The sequence below is a fragment of the Cyprinus carpio genome, chromosome B24, assembly GCF_018340385.1.
Source record: "Cyprinus carpio isolate SPL01 chromosome B24, ASM1834038v1, whole genome shotgun sequence".
NCBI lineage: Eukaryota > Metazoa > Chordata > Actinopteri > Cypriniformes > Cyprinidae > Cyprinus > Cyprinus carpio.
In genome coordinates this window covers 22,534,970-22,553,756 of record NC_056620.1, presented here as the reverse complement: position 1 = coordinate 22,553,756, position 18,787 = coordinate 22,534,970, and positions in this window count along the sequence as shown.

The following is an 18,787-nucleotide window of genomic DNA, read 5'->3' as shown; positions in this document are numbered from 1 at the left end:
TGAAGTTATTAAGTGTTGTTATAATAAAAGGGGGGGAAAAAAAAAAATTATACTTATTTTGTTTTTTTTTAGTAGATAATTTATTCAGTTTTTTAATGAAATTCTTGTATCAGTCCTTTTCCCTTCGACCATTATTTAACAATTTACTTAACTTCAAATTATCTCACAATAATGATTTTTTTTTTCCAGTAATTATGATGTAAGTACTCCGTATATTATGTAACAAAAATATGCTATTTAGTCATACAACATCTGATTCGTTGCAATTTTTCTTTAACAACCCAAAAATACAGTAACAGAACCTTAAGAAATTTAATAGAACACATTCGCTGGGGTTTATTGACTTCTTTAAACGAAAGACTTGGGTAAAGTTGGTTTTAAATTCCCACATTCAAACTTCGCGTTCAAGAACTTTCTAATTATATGTGCAATAAAGTTAATGTTTGCAAATTCTAATCAGCGACATGATATTTCAAAACATGATACTGACCAGCGATTGTCAGTTAGCCTACTACATTCTTCACAATCTATAAAAGTATTGTTTTAATGGCATACTTACTTCCGAACATCCAAGTGGGTCCAGAATGTCTAACGTAGTGTGGCAAACAAGTTAGGGACCGTCTAAAAAGTTGTACTTTTTCCATTGTGTACAAACAGACAACTACATTTTAGACAACTACAGATGTACCAGCAAATATCAAACATTGTATGTTCTAATGCTAAAGATTTTCCTTTAGCAACAATAAAAATTGTATTATAATGATGCTGTTTAAAAAGATGTTTGGAAATGAAAAAGAATAACAAGTACATGAACTGTAATTTGGTAACAATCCAGACAGGTGGAGAATCAAGTGTGATCTCCTGAACATAGTTAACCGCTTAATTTTTGAAAACTGCTTTTATTTATTTATTTGCCTCAAAATGAACAAGTAAGGTACCAGGAGGGTTCAGTTCACTTTGTTTTGTCGTGGCCACAATCATATTAACTCGCCTTATATAGGCTAATATACTATAATTATAAATACCATTATGTTTCGTTGAGGAATTAATAATTTGCATAGTTTCATTTGTAAATGAAAACACAATGCTCATTTATCATCACATACGGGAGTAAATAATTATAAAGTCAAAACTTCATTGGCATAATTGTCAGGCGTTTACAGGATTTGCAAAATATATGGTAGCATATTAATAAATGCTCATTTATCATCACATACAGGAGTAAATAAAAGAGATACACTAATTAAAAGGGGAAATAAGCATATATAACAATAAATATGTAGCCCTAACCATTTAATATAATAATAATATTATTATTATTAAATTATTATAGTTATATAATAATAACAATAATAATAACAACAACAACAACTAATAATAACAATAATAATAACAACAAAAGACACAATCAGTTAACTGATTTGCAAGATAAGAAATTTTGTTCCCTTGACAGGGGAAATAGAGGTAGTTCCCTAGGATCTCATGCTGACTTCACATTGTGGCCCAGACCGTTTTTTTTTTTTTTTTTTTTTTTTTTTTTCAGACTACAGTACATGTTTTCATTCCCAACTTGGAAATAAAAGTGGAGACAGTGTGCTCTAGAAATTAAACCAATCAGAGTGTAGTCTGAGTTTAACAGCCAAATTAACTCTGAAAGAGTGTTTCGTGTCCATGCCATTTTAATTTAACAGCCAAACAAACACTGAAAGACTGTTTCGCATGTAGTGGGATGTATTCAGAACATCAGCAACAACGCAGGGCCGTGCACAGAAATTTTGAGGGGCAGTGGCCCAAATCAAAAACAAGAGCACTAAGGGTGTGGGTGCTTGTTGATACAAATTGTCCAGTTGTTACAAATATACAGTTAAAAGAGAAGACAGCACACTCTATGATAATTTCAGACTTTATTGTAGATGTGTTGATAAGAGTGGGCTCTCCCTCACTCTCTGAGCCTACTTCTGTCTCATCTTCCATAAAAGTAGGGGAGAGTGGGGTAAGTTGACCCACCCCGTGTATCTTGGCAACTGTACATTTTTACTGTCATGTGACCATGTATTTTTGAACCACCCATTATTTCTGCCAGACTGTGAAAAGGAGAAACACATGGCGGAGCGGAAGGCACCCATTTACTTGAAAAACTGTTTTTGGCTTCTCAATGTAATAACAGGTATAATGGTTGTTACAACAAAGCAAATTTATCAAGGTCTAAAAATATTTATGATACATATAGGTAATTAAGCAACATATAAAACCATGCAAATCATTTAACTAAATATTAGCCTGAATTAGTATTTTTTCTTTTCTTTCCTTTCCTTTCCTTTTCTTTTGGGGAAGTTGTGGCCTAGTGGTTAGAGAGTATGACTCCTAACCCTAAGGTTGTGGGTTCGAGTCTCAGGCCGGCAATACCATGACTGAGGTGCCCTTGAGCAAGGCACTGAACCCCCAACTGCTCCCCAGGTGGCGCAGCATAAATGGCTGCCCACTGTGTGTTCACGGTGTGGTGTGTGTTCACTGCTGTGTGTGTCCACTTTGGATGGGTTAAAAGCAGAGCACGAATTCTGAGTATGGGTCACCATACTTGGCTGTATGTCACATCACTTTCACTTTGTTTATTTTTTATTTATTTCTTCAAAATTGACTATGGGGCAAAGTCAGATAAATGCTGTGGGGTAAATTGAGTCTGCATTTAACTTACCCCACTGTAGTTAAGTTAAATCTCTGAATTGTAAACTGGTATTTTAAAGTGATATTATTGGTTTAGTTTATCATATAGCCTATACATATTTTTTATAGTTTATATGATAGGGAGAGTGTACAAGTGCACCAAATCATTCTCTGATAAGAACCAGAATGCTTTTTTATCACAATATAATCAGACATACATGTATCTTTCCGCCTGTAGTCACTAATGGCCAACAAACTCTCTGTTTAGTCTGTTTTAAGTAAGGTTACAACTTTGGTATGCAACATATTGTTTCAAAAAAATTTGAAATTTAAACTTCATTTGGTTGTTTTTATGTTGTTAAAGTTAATGTTATGAAAAAGAAATATGACTGTTTGTAAAAGGAAATTATTAAATTAGTGTATGCCGCCCTTAGTCACAATGCGAAGGCTGAGGTTCCTTTTTTCACAGATGTTTAATGCACTCATCGATATAGACGCCAAACATAGACAGCAACATCAACATCAACACCACAGAACTGAGTAAAAAGGACAAAATATACAACAAACACCAGTCACAAATTCAGTTACATCTAAAAACACACGTCACATTAAACTCGTAATAAAACAGAAAATACATCCACATACCACTTTTGCCTGCTTGTGTGCTAAGAGGGGATTATATCTTGAAGATTCTTGATCAGATGATTTACGATTATAGAGAAAAACACCTTTTAATTTTGCGATGATTAATTCTTTTTTTTTTTTTTTTTTTTTTTTTTTTTTATTATGAATGCAAACAATACAAAGATGACATCAATAATATACAACTTTGTGTAGAGTACAAAACATGTATCAACAATATGCCATCTGAATATACAAAACAAACATACAAACAATTTAACAATTGCTAAAAAAAGAAAAAAGAACATGAGGGTAAGATATTGATTTATATTTCAAGTAGAATATACAAATTAAAGTCATCACAAATTGAGGTTGTTTTCTCGCTTTCTTATTCACAGAGGATGAAATAGTATTAAGATACATTTTAAATTCTTTCAGAAAAACAAGAAAAATTGGTTTGTTGTTGGTGAATTTACATTTATGGATATAGAATTTGCCAAGAAAATAAATTAAATTTATAACAAAACAAGATTTGTTGTTATTTGATTTGTTGTTGGTGTGTGTCCAAAAATAATATCTATAAAAGTAACAGATATGTCTTGTTGGATTATTATTTTTAATAAATGTTTCCATATCTTTCCATAGATGTTCAGTATAGGAAACATGTCCAAAATAAATGATAAACAGTTTCTGTGTGAACTTGGCAAAATGAGCATCTTGTCTCAATATTGTTTTTTATATTTAATCATAAAAAAATTAACAGGGTAAAATTTATTTATTATTTTAAATGATACTTCTTTCACTTTATTGGTGAGAAAATATTTTTGTTGTAAAGACCAAATCTTTTTCCACTTTAAATTTTTAAATAAATTATTCCAGTAAGAGATTGCAGGAGATATTGAGATAATATCTTCAGTAAACAGGGATCTAACTTTCTTATTTCTATCTTTCTTTCCTGAAAAACATATTTGACCTATTGGAGTGTCTACTGGCTCAGGGAAAGCAGTAGTTATAGTAGTATGATTGGGTGTAATTTTTAAAAAGCATACAAATTCCTGATGGTATTGCTCCTATAACTATTGCAAATTCTTTGGGAGTAACTGGCATGTTGTATTCTGAAAGAAATTCTGCATAATTCATTAGTAATTCCTTTGTCATTAAATAGCTGACAAACTAAAAGTAATCCATTATTAAACCACCGATCAAAAAATAAAGTTCTATTTTTGTATAAAATATTTTGATTGTTCCAAATAAAGAATTTATGGGGAGAGAAATTATGTTTATATATTAAAGCCCATGCCAGAAGTACCTGTTGGTGGAAATTTGAAAGTTTGATAGGAATTTTTGATAAGTTATAGTTGCACATCAATAAAAAATTGTATACCTCCAATATATGAAAAAGTTTGTTGAGGGAAAATATTCCAGATGGAGTCTTGATTTTTCAAAAAATCGATGAAGCCAATTTATTTTGAAAGTGTAATTTAAGGAACTAAAATCAATAAAGTTTTAAACCACCTTTGTTGTAAGAATTTAAAATTACAGATTTCTTCATATAATGGCATTTATTTTTCCAGACAAAATCTGTTAGAGCTCTATCAATCAATTTACATGTATGCTTATCTACATAAAGAGATTGTGACGCATAAGAGAGGCGTGAAAGTCCCTCAGCCTTAGTGAGCAAAACTCTTCCTTTAATAGATAGATCCCTTTGAAGCCAGCAATTAAGTTTTTTCTTAGTTTTTTCAATAATCGGATTAAAGTTTGTTGCACATCTATTTTTTTCTTTCTTTAGTTATTTCTATACCAAGATATTTGACAGTGCTTTTAACAGCTATGCCACAGATTAAAGAGAGATTACAACTTTTAATGGGAAATAATTCACATTTATCAATATTGAGATTTAAACCAGAAACTTTAGAAAATGACTGAAGGATATTTAAGGCTACTGAGATTTGAGAGGAATCTTCCAAAAACAATGCTGTGTCGTCAGCCAATTGACTAATGATTAATTCTGCATTTCCAACAGTGATTCCTTTCAGGTTACTGTTTTTAATATGTAAATTGAGAAATTGCACCGCAATTAAAAACAGATAAGGAGACACTGGGCATCCTTGACGAACACCACGATTTAGAGAAAACCTGGGAGAGGTACCGTTTTTCAGTTTAATTTAACTATTTCCATTTACATATAACATTTTAACCATCTTACAAAAATAATCAACAAAACCAATTTTTTTTAAGTGCTTGAAATAAAAAACCATGTTCCAAAGTATCAAATGCTTTATAATAATCTAAAAAAAAGATAAAGCTGTCATTAGAAATTAAATCAGAATAATCTAAAATGTCTAATATTAATCTTATATTATTAGATATGTGTCTATTTGGCATAAAGCCAGATTGTGTTTCATCAATAATAGAAGGCAGCACTCCCTTTAATCTTTTGGCCAGTACTAAAGCAATTATTTTATAATCATTGTTTAACAACGTTATTGGACGCCAATTATCTAATAAAGTAATATTTTTACCTGGCTTGGGAATTAAAGTGATCAGCCCTTGGCATAATGTGGGTGGAAGAAAAGATTTATTTATGCTTTCCTTAAATACGTTTAACAAAAAAGGGGCTATGTTTTTACTGAACATATGATAGAATTCTGATGTTAGTCCGTCTGTACCAGGGGAACTTATTCATTTTTTTAAAGATTTAATTGCTTCCTCGATTTCTTTTAAGGTAATGGGAGAATCACAAATGGCTTGATCAGTGTTACTTAATTGATTAATGGAAAATAATGACTCAAAAAAATCATGAGCATGTTGTTTGTTAAATTTAGAGGTGTACAAATCGTGATAGAATTTAGCACAAAAATTTGCAATGGCCTTTTGGTCTTCACAGAGATATCCATTAATTAGAAGCTTTCCAATCAAATTTTTTTTCATTTGTAGTTTTTCTAGTCTAAAAAAATACGAAGAGTTTTGCTCACCTTCCTCAATCCATCTTTTTCGTGATCTTACAAATGCACCCTGAGCCTTTTGTTTATAAAACTCATCTAACGCATTTTGATGATGAACAAGCTCAACTTTTTCAGCATCATCAGTCAGAACCATTTTAGATAGAAGATTTGAGATTTTATATATTATAATGTTCTCTTCTTCATTTTTTTTTCTTTTTAGCCAATTTGCTACTAAAAGTACGCAAGTATTTACCAATTTCATGTTTCATCAATTCCCAATTACTACAAAAATTGTTTTCCTTATTAGCTTTTTCCCAATAATTATTGATTATGAAATTAATTTTATCCTTTATTGCGTTATAATTAAGTTATGTTTTGTTTAAATAGAATTATAATATATATAAACAAACAGAAAAATTATCTGAAAAGAGGAATGCGTATAGAGATGCATTTGTGATCAGAAAGTGGTGATGGAATAATATCAGAAGATACATTGTTTAAATCTCTAGAGATAAGCCACAAATCAATACGTGATTGGTTTGAGAAGGAATTATTGTTCCACGTAAATAGTTTTTGAGAAGGATGAGTTTCTCTCCAACTGTCAAGTAAAGAAAATCGCTGCATGCAAAACCTCTTTAAGTACAAACTAGAATTATCAGGAGACTTTGGAGGCCATCTGTCTAAGACGTTATCCAAAGCCACGTTAAAATCCCCTCCGAAAACTAAAAAAGAGTTTGGATATTTGGTTAGCAAATTTAACACGTTCTTCCACTTGATCAATAAGTTTCTCATTATCTTTTTGTTGATTAAACCCATAAATATTAACAATAATAATGGTTACATTCGAAAATTTCCAATACAAGACAAATGTAATGTCCCCCAGGATCACAATTAGAACATACAATCTTCCCATCAAAACGGTTTTTAAGAATACAGACACCAGCTGAGTTACTAGTTCCATGAGCCATCCATAAATCAGATCCCCACTGAGATCTCCAGAAATTACAATCCTCTTTGGTTGAGTGGCATTCTTGCAAAAAACAAAAGTCAGACTTAAATTGTTTAAGAAACAAAAAAAAAATGCTTTCCTTTTTGTAATGTTTCTTAACCCTCTAGTGTTAAAAGAAATTAAAGATAGAGACATAAAGGGAGAAAAAAAAGCTTACTATAGAAGTAGATTGATTTGGTCTCTGAAAATGTGTTAACACGTAATACGATGAGAACAGCAAACTCTATATTAATACAAATAAAGTAGTGCAATTCAGAATTTAGACATCAACATCTATAGAACATGAGTAATCTTTTATCTTATAACTTTCAAATTTCTTATGTAGTGTAAATACAGCCAATATAATAATAAAACCATCAATGTTATTGTCTTAGTTTTTAACCCTAACCCACAAGGAGAATACAAAAACATATTCCTGAGATTAGAATGCCTTTTAAGTTATAAGAAAAAAATAAAAAAAAAAAAAGTTTGCCAAAACAAAACTCCATAGTATCTTTTTCTCAAAATTATATAAGCAATTATAACTTAGCATGGCAGTAAATTATAATAAATTCCTTCAAAATACCAACTAAATATATAAATATATAAATATATAATATATATAATATATATATATATATATATATATATATATATATATATATACATATATATATACATACATATATATACATAGATATTTTTTTTGGACTTCGCCTTCTTTTAAAGGAAAAAAATAAATAAAACTTAAGGGCAACAATCTCTAAATTAAATAGCCTCTCGTTAGCCCACGATCTCGGCACATAGTGAAACAAGTTTCATGTATATCAGGTCAGCTAAATGAAGTTTCAGGCTGGAGGGAATATTTCAATTCCTTCTACAAACGCCCTACCTCCAATAAAGTAAGCACGTTTGTTATTTTGTCTTGCTTTTTCCACTGCCGGCCATAATTTGCTCCTCCTCTCTTTATCTGCTGGAGATAAGTCCTCAGATATTTTTAGGCCGTTTTCCCTGAGAAAAGTAGACTCCTTTGCTGCACGCCACACAGCGTCACGATAGAATCGGGAGGCAAATTGAACAATAACTCCTCTAGTTTTGTTCGGCTGCTTGCGACCAAGTCTGTGTACAATATCAATGGCGTTCGGAAGTTTGTCTCTGTCCTCTGGCAGGAGTCGCTGACACAACTGGATCACCTGTAGTCGAACATCTTCTCTCTCCTTCTCGGGGACTCCGTAAATTCTTAAATTCCAACGTCGCGAATAACTTTCCAGATGTGCTAGTCTTCTCTCCTGCTCAGAGGTAGTCTGCTCCATTTTGCCAATCTTGGATTCCACTGCACCGCACTTGGTTTTCAGACAGTTAACCTCCTCGCTCATAAATTCGATAGCTTCTTTGACACTTGTGATTTGCTTGGTGTTTTCATTTATTACCTCCTTCATGTTAGTAATCGCGCGTGTATTCTCTCCTATCATTTTCTCCAGGGAATCAGACCGAGTGTTTATTAACTGAGAAAGTGCTCCAAGTTGAGAGAGCACGTCAGCAATCTCAGATTGATTAGTCTTGCGGTGTTTGGCGGCAGGAGATTTGCGTGGCGTGTCTAAAAGTGAAGGAAATTCCTCCTCACACAACATGAACTCGTCAGAAATTGCATCTACCTGCAAGTCTGTCTTGACATAATCATGCAGGTTCTCTGTCGCAAGATTATTAGAGCCTTGCAGCGTTTCATGATTGGTTTTGGTAGCAGGACTAGTGGTAGCCTGTGAAGCGCTCTTTGTTTTCCTTTTTTCGGACTTGCCCATTATGTCACTCTTTACTAGAAGAACATTTGTTTAGAAATTGCAATTTGAAGTTAAAAGAAAGTAATTTAGACTTATTCTGACGGCACTAAAAGTAAATTTCACCGTTTGAGTTTGCAGAGCACATCAACTCACATGTTTCTAGAGCGCCATCTTGAACCGCCCCCCGCTACAAACATTCTCCTGATCTGTATTTCCATCCTTCAAAGCGTCACGCCGCATCTCACTCAACACAATTTGGCATGTCGCAAACGATCTATGGTGGTCGCAAATCACAAGTGACAGCACGTCAATGCCGCAAACCAGCGTCGTTGTGTAGAAGCGGCAATTTTGAAAGTTTTAACGGATGAGACGGCAGCTATCTACTGTTATTAATGTATAATGATTATATTATGGAAAACGAATCTTTTTCTCACACGGTGGTATCGTACAACTTCTGAAGACTTGGTATAAAATGCACAAAATAATGGACTACGTTTATGGTGCGTTTTCATGTTATGGTGAGCAGCTGTCCCATGGGAAACAAAATAAAAAATAAACAATTAAGTGCTGATTAAATCGTGGCACAGTGTTAATTTATTTATTTAAAAAAATAATAAGTTCAAGCTTGGGTAAAGTGATGGAATGAGATGGATCATGTAACAGGAAGATCTGCAAATGATATGTATCACATTTACAAGTGATGAATAGTTTACACTTTAGATTAAGGGATGCAGAAAGCTTTGTAAATGATTTATTCATGCGTTGACACACATCATCTATAACAGGTGTTGAACACTTTGTAGTGTGTACTAAGTTCTGACTGGTGAGGGTCTAGACAGCTCTCTTCTCTGACACACATGGAGTCTGTGCACCTGATGTAAGCTTCAGTGGAAGGGGTTCACTTCATCACTAGATCCACACACTCCACACAGAACACAAGTCTGTGCTGATTAGAGAAAGGATTTAACACAAGCCACTGGAATCATCTGACTAAGACATTTATAAATGTTTATCCACTTCAAAACAAATGAATTACTCTTCTTAAAAAATAGTGCTTTAGCATACCTGCATGTTTGTGCTTTTGAACACAGACCAGCTAACAACTTTATCAATAAATCATATACTGATCATTTACTAATGGTTTATTCATCATTTGTTCATGATTAACAATTGTTTATTGAGATAATTATACAAAACAATTTTGACATAAATACTTCAGTGATTTATAAGTGATAAATAATGCATCAACTAATAACTTATAAACCATCTACTAATGATCTGTTTGATTTACTTCAGTGATTCATACTTTTTTAAGATAACTTACAACACATTTGTAAATCGTTAGCATACCACTCATTAATCATTTATGAACATATAGTCATGTTTTGTAAATGATTCGTTCATCATTAACTAATAACTTATAAGTGACTTATAACTGAATTAATAAAACATTACTAAAATGTTAACTTATTACTTATTAATCATTTATGAAAGTATAGTCATGTTTTGAAAATGATTCGTTCATCATTAACTAATGATTTATAAATAACTTATAACAGAACGTTATTATAAAGTGTTACCCATAATGACAACCATCTTAATTGTTATTTTGGTTATGCTTCACATTACAGGACATAAATGATCTCATCAAGAAAATCTTAATTAAAGATGGAAATCCTGCTCTATATCGTCTGCAAACAAAGACAGACAATTTGAATCAATATGAATCATTTAGGAAATTTACGTTTGGAGAGAGAGACAAAATCAAACCCCATAAAACCATTCTGATGGCTGGAGAAACAGGAACAGGAAAATCAACCCTGATCAATGCGATGATCAACTACATGTTGGGTGTGAAGAGAGAAGACAAGATCTGGTTTGAGATCACAGATGATCAGAGCGACCGAACATCAGCTCACAGTCAGACCTCCAGAGTCACTGTTTATGAGTTTTATCTACAAGAGAGTAAAACTGATTTAACAATCATCGACACACTGGGATATGGAGACACTCGTGGAGTTGATCTTGATAAAGATATCACCAAGAGTTTGCACAGTTTAAGTAAATCTGCAGAAGGGATTCATGAACTACATGCAGTGTGTCTGGTGATTAAAGCATCACAGAATCGACTCTCTGACAGACAAAAATACATATTTGATGCTGTTCAGTCTTTATTTGGAAGAGATTTTGCTGAAAACATTGTCTTACTCTTCACACACTCAGATGGGATGCATCCTATAAATGATGTGATGGCTGTTGTTGAGGATGATATAATGTGTTGTGTGGTTGATGAGAAGAAGCAGGTCGTTTTTTTTGTTTAACAATCGTCAGTCAGAACCTGCTGATGAAGAATATGAAATGATACAGGAACTATCATGGGATCTCAGTTTTAGAGAAATGACAGGATTGTTCAGGTTTCTTGACACAATAAAACCAAAATCTTTATAGATGACTGGAGATGTGTTACAACAACAAAAGTAGTTGGAAGCAAATGTCTCCAATTTATATTCACGTGTTCAAATGACAGAACTAAAGCAAAATGAGCTGAAAAAAATTCATAAAGCTCTGAAGTAGAGCAAGGGATATGTCGAAGACAATATAAACTGAGTATGAAGTTGAAGGGACCCACAAAGAAAGGGTCGATACTAATCATGCTGTAGCCAAAATGGCAACATGCTGCACCGTCTGTGAGGAGAACTGTGATTATCCTGGATGCTGGTGGATCAGGGGTCTCTCATGGTGCAGTGTGATGAGAAATAATCACTGTACAGTTTGCACAAATATGCCATCACAGCAAACATGTCAAGGAAGCAAAAATATATGTAACAAAGAAAAAAGCTGCTGCTACCAGCTTTATTGATTATTACAATTTCCTGCTATATGTTTGTGTCAAAAGCCCTATTCGGACAGTCATTGTTTCTCATGTGGATGTCTGTAAAGATAAATTTACATGGCACCTCATTGATAAAAGTCATGGATTTGGATGATTTCTTCACAGTGGAGAAGCGAGTTCTGTGATCTAACGAAGCCCAGGAACACTGCTCACGTGGCCAGTCACATGTTCGTCTGCTGTAAATAAAATGTCATGTGCTCAGAATAATAAGAATAAATTTGTATTTAAATTTATTTTTTGATTATTTAAATCTCCTGTTTAAAAATAGGAAAACAGATGTGCTATAGTTGAAGTGGTTTTCTGTCTTGCATTCAGCTTCTCAAAATGATGGATGTCATTAAAAATGTGGAAATAAGCAGAAAGAAGTTAATGCAACCTCTTATTTGTAAAATACATATTATAACATATATTTTAAAATGTATGTTGCTGCCATAATAATGACCCATTTTCAAAAGTTCATGTGCTTTTCTTCTCTTTATTCTTTTGTTCTTAACAGCTCTCACTCGCTGTGGTGGAGCAGCTAAGAAATATTGTTCTTGTAAATATTTTCCAGCATTTCAGTAATAAGTATGCATGCAAATTACAGCAAAGTGCAACAGTTTCCATACGGTGTTCGGCAGTGGTCAAAAAGGATTTAAACATTAAATTTTTAATGAATTTCTTCTTGTAAACTTAGGGATGTAGATTCGGACGGCAATTAAATAACCATATGACCTTGGTGTTTATCAAAAAACAATTCAGTGATTCATGTGATATGGGTTTATATGAGACACACGTCTGTATAAAACATTATAGAGAACATCAGCGCAGGAAATTTCTAGTGTCTGTCACAAAATATCTGTGTTTATCATTTAGATAGAGCTTGTCCAGTTCACAAATAATGATCTTACTGACAAAACAGTATTAATGTCAAAAATATAACAGGGCTAAAAGGGTTTTACTTTCAGGGAAAAGTATTTGTCTCATAAACAGCAGTAATTCTCAAACAGTTTTCAGGGACGCTTTTAGCTTATTTCCCTTTATTAAGTCTTTAAAACATGCATATTCAATATTTTTAAATAAATAAGTAAATAAAAAATAAATAATACTTTAAAATGAAAAGATTAGGAATGTATTAACATTATTAAAATAATAAAATCCATTCATTTCTTGAATTCCTTGTGTTGTCTTTGTTAAATATATAAAAATAAATTATTTAAAAAAAATATCTTCATTTATTCATCTTTATTGAACACAACCCATTACACATTCACAGTGATGCAGAAAAAATAGGTGAAGTTTATGATTACTTTGGTGATTTTCATCTTGTTACCTGGATGACCATCAAGCAACCCTTTGTGTGTGTGTGTGTGTGTGTGTGTGTGTGTGTGTGTGTGTGTGTGTGTGTGTGTGTGAGTGATAAATATTATGAGTACTTTTCTGTTCTGAGCAGTTAAACTGCCCACTGAGCCTCAAAGAAGACTAGACATGGGCAAATTAACTAATTTAATTTAAAAATACAAAAGCGTAATGTTAAAAACACAAAACATTGCAACTTTAATCTGGCATTTACCATATAATAATTTGATTCTCTTTTTTATTATAAATAAACATAACATTGACCATCATTCACACATGTCCATCTTTATTGTTATTATTGTTTTATGCTTTACATACAGAACAACAATAGTTTCTTTGGATAAAAATCATCTGCTAAATTAACTTCTATAAATTACTGACTGTTTAGAGACTGTTTGAATTTTATTAAGCACTGCCACCTAGTGGCCATATAAGAAACTGCCGAGTACATTTCTTCAGTTCATCATTTATGGCAATTTTGGGCTTCACGTTTAAGTTAATTTCTCTTTGAAATGTTTATCTGAATATAACAGTGACCCCATTAGGACATCAACATGTGTCAACATACCATGTTGACCTTCAGCATGACAAGCAGATGGGGACTGTACAGGGATTCTCTGGGCGTAATGCTTTTTCTGCTGAATTTTTTTTTTTTTTTATCCCCCTACACCAACCCTACTCCTAAACCTACCCCTCACAGAAAACTACAGACATTTTTACATTCTCAAAAAACTCATTCTGTATGATTTATTAGCTTGTATCCTCATGGGAACACGAGTCCCCAGATATACTGGTTGCTGGACTGTCAATAAATATGCACAGACTGAATCATATATGCTATTATTATTTTTGCTGCTACTTGTGAGCAATGTTACATCAAATGTTACTTTGAACCATACACTCACAGTGTAATTATGTGCAATACACCCATTGTGCACACTATCCCCACTATGTGTATTTCTTGTATTATTCATATTTAGTTTAGAATAGTCTTTTATGGTGATATGTTTTTTTTTTCTTTTTTTCTGTCATGGTGTGTCTATAGTTTATTGTTGTTGTCTTGTTCGTACTGGCTATGTTGCTGTTTTATTCATGTCTGCAGTATTATGCACATTGAGCACTGGGCTCAGAGAAATGCAATTATGTTCTTCTGTACACTTCACTGTAGGACTAGAATGACAATAAATGTATTTAAACTTTGAACTTGGATTGACAACAGCAGGTGCATGTGTGTTTTGGATGGTTTCAGAGTTTTTCCTCCTTCTTATAGGACCTTTCCTAGATTTAGGAGATACTTTTAGTGATAAAATTAAAAGTAACACATTCACTAAGTTCTAGGAGTTGCTCATATATTTCCACATTGGGAGCAGCATTGTTTTGTAATTTTTTTTATGGCCCATTCTTTGACCTGTTTCAACACTACCCATGTGATCAGAAACCTTTTTACAACACTTGGCTTTCTGTCATACCTCTATTCTCGCTTGAGAAAAGAGAAAGGAATCAGCGATCAGTGACAAACGAAGAGAAAAACTTTCAAAAAGGATTTATGAGATGGGAAGTTTGTTTCTGAACAGACAGTAGGTCTTAGTGATTTTCATAGTTATTCATGTTTAAAACGGTCGTACAGAAGCTCAGAGTAAAGTTCAGATCGTTGGAGCTCAAACAGTGAAAATGGCTTCACTACACGTGTCTGCAGAAGAGCTTTCTTGTCCTGTGTGCTGTGAAATCTTCAAGGCTCCTGTTTTTCTGTCATGTAGTCACAGTGTCTGTAAAGAGTTTGTATCAGTTCTGGAGAGCCACAGATACTCAGGAGTGTCCTGTCTGCAGGAGAAGATCCTCAAAACTTGAACCTTCCGTTAATCTTGTGTTACAAAACCTGTGTGAGTCGTTCCTGAAGCAGAGAAATGAGAACGGTTCATCAGGATCTGAGGAGATCTGCAGTTTACACAGTGAGAAACTCAAACTCTTGTGTCTGGAGGACAAACAGCCGGTGTGTGTGGAGTGTGTTACTTCACAACAACACATCAATCACACATTCAGACCCATCAGTGAAGCGGTTCCATCCTATAAGGTAAGACAGATTTATTTCTGAGGAATAAAGCTTGTCATAAACATGCATATTTCTCAGTATTATTTTGCTTATATGTGTAATATAAATATGAACATATTACACAAAGATTTTTTATTTAAACTCTAGGAGGAGCTCTATACACCACTGAAGTCCTTACAAGAGAACCTTAAACACAAAGAAAGTGTTAAAGGAAAGTATGAGAAAACAGAACAACGCATCAAGGTGATATTCTTTTGACATATTCACAAATTTAATTAGAATTGTCTGATCTGATATTCCAATTGGCTAGCATTCTCCTTCTGCATTTTCACTTCAGCGAATTAACTCAGGTGAACGCAGACAATGTGATTAATATTTTTTGGACAATAAGTTTGTTAGTCCATGTTTTGAAAGCAGACAATGTGATTAATATTCATGAGCCCTCATAAAAAATGTATAAATAAACTGCATACTTGAGGTTTCTGCAACTATATTCAGTGACACAATAGTATTTCTAAAAAGTATAGTAGATTTGCTCTTCCACCATTGCATTTGCAAAATGCTGCCTATCTCACACTGAAACAGCAGCAGAGTGAAACAAATGAAGAGCAATCCCCGTGCTGATTAACTCGGGTGAAGTGTAACTATGGTCTATGCTGACAAGAGTGATGTAAAAGTTTTCACCCTGAAGTGATGTACAGAATAAAAACATATTTCACAGTAAATTATCTAATTTTCAGCAGCAACACAAAAAAGTGTTAGTTTGTTGTTTTGTAGAAAATCACAGTTATACATGATATGAGAACAGTAGGGCCTGTAGATAAGGAGTATGTGTTATTTAAGAGAAATATAACTATATTTTCAGAATTACATAATTTTTTTTTCTCAAACATAGTCTGTGGGGTAAAACGCTCCCAGTGGGCAGTGGGCAATTACTGTAGTTATTCTGTTCTGAACAACAAATCCTTTGTTTTTCCATCAAAGTAGGGCTGGGCGATATATCTAACGATATGATCATGCGCATCTAGTCAGTAAATCTGGTTCCGTGATTAGCGCTAAATCGCCATCACCTGCTTTTAAATGGAGCGGCATTTAATAGACAGAGCCGTAGTTCACTGACAAGGTACGCAATATCGCGTTCATTATCCCAGATGAATCGCCTTCGATAATCAACGCGATATTGCGTACCTTGTCAGTGAACTACGGCTCTGTCTATTAAATGCCGCTCCATTTGAAAGCAGGTGATGGCGATTTAGCGCTAATCACGGAACCAGATTTACTGACTAGATGCGCATGATCATATCATTAGATATATCGCCCAGCCCTACATCAAAGCAAATTGCTTTGTCAGACTGGGGGGCATTTTACCCCACCTGTGGTGCAAAAATTCAATTTTTGTTAAAAATCTAATAATATGAAAACACTGGACATTTTTCATACTTGGTTTATAATTTATATCATTGTCACTAAAACTATGATCACTTTTCTGAATACATGTAACTTTTGTTTCAGAGAAAAAAATTACACAGTCCTTAAGGGGGGTGTTTCCCCAACTCACATATCAGCACACCCAGAAGGCTTCTCAGCCAATCAGGTTCGAGGAGTGGGGTTAAAAACGTTAAACACAAAACACTATAATTCAAAAACTAAAAAATTACATTTAATATTTTAAAGGGAAATTACAAATAAAAATAAATGTATAATGATAACCTTTTCAGGTTTGAGTTACGTGAAAGGGCCTTTATTGTTAGGGATGTTGATGTTTATAAATTGATTAGGGTTTATAAGTATGTTCATCTGTATTTTTATTGCATTTTATTATTGTGTATTGCTTTATATACAGAACAAAAATGATCTCATCGAGAAAAGCATCTTATTTCAAGATGGAAATCCTGCTCGATACCGTCTGCAAACAAGTGCAGACAATTTGGATCAATCTGAACCATACAGAAACATTACATTTGGAGAAAGAGACAAAAACAAACCCCATAAAACCATTCTGATGGCTGGAGAAATAGAAACAGGAAAATCAACCCTGATCAATACAATGATCAACTACATGTTAGGTGTGAAGAGAGAAGACAAGGTTTGGTTTGAGATCACAGATGATCAGAGCGACCGAACATCAGCTCACAGTCAGACCTCCAGCGTCACTGTTTATGAGTTTTATCTACAAGAGAGTCCAATCCATTTAACAATCATCGACACTCCAGGATATGGAGACACACGTGGAGTTGAGCTTGATAAAGAGATTGCTGAGAGTTTGCTTAGTTTAAGTAAATCTGCAGAAGAGATCCATGAAATACATTAGGTGTGTGGTTTGTAAAGATAAAGAGATCGTCGTGTGTTTGAAAGGAATATGTTCATATTTGATGCTGTGCAGTCTTTATTTGGAAGAGATTTTGCTGAAAACATTGTCTTGCTCTTCACACACTCAGATGGGATGCATCCTAAAAATGTCCTGACGGCTGTTAAAGAGGCTAAAATCCAGTGTGCAGTGAATGACAAGAAACAGCCAGTGTTTTTCCTGTTTGATTTTTGTCATTTAGAGTTTGGTTATTGATTTATATGAATTGATAAAGTGTCAGTTGGATTGTGGTTTTGGTGTGTATGGATTGTTTGAGTTTCTTTTGGATTTAAAACCAAAATCCATGCATATGACTCTAGATGTTTTGCAGAAACGAAGCCAGTTGGAGGCAAATATCTCCAGTCTACAATCATGTGTTCAAATGATGGAACAAAAGACAAAAGAGCTGAAACAAACTCAAGAAGCTCTGGAGCAGAACAAGAAAGATGTCAAAGAAAATAACAACTTTGAGTATGAAGTTGAAGTGCCCTATAAAGAAAGGGTTGATATTAATCAAGCTATAGCCAGTGTGGCGATGTGCTGCACCTTCTGTGAGGAGAACTGTCATTATCCAGGATGCTGGTGGATCAGTGGACTCTCACTGTGTGAAGTGATGAAAGATGATCACTGTACAGTGTGCACTAATAAGTGCCACTACAGCAAACACGTCAAATCAGCAAAAATATATGTAGCAAAGACAAGGAAGGAGAAGAGGACATATGAAGATTTAAAGAAGAAATATGATGATAAGATTAATGATGGTGTGTCTTTGGTCAAGAAGATGACAGAAGAACTGCAAGAGTTAGAGAAAAAGAAAACAAAGCTTTTGAATGAAGCTTTTGACTGTGTGGGAACTCTGCAGATGATCTCTCTTAACACTGATTCACTGTTCACACTTCAGCACATTGATTTTCTGATTGAAAAGCTAAAGGAATTTGATGAACATGAAAAGGCCAAAACATTGGAAAACATCGGGAAGAGAGCAGGAGAAGAAAAACAAGGAGCACTTGGATACTTTACAAGATTTAAATAATAATAATAATAATAACAATAACACTGCTGACACCATGAAAACAGGATCCTGAAAATGTTTCTGTTTCTTTCAAAAACATGTTGTTAGTATGATGTAAGCTGTCAGATCCTCACACTTGTATTTTTTC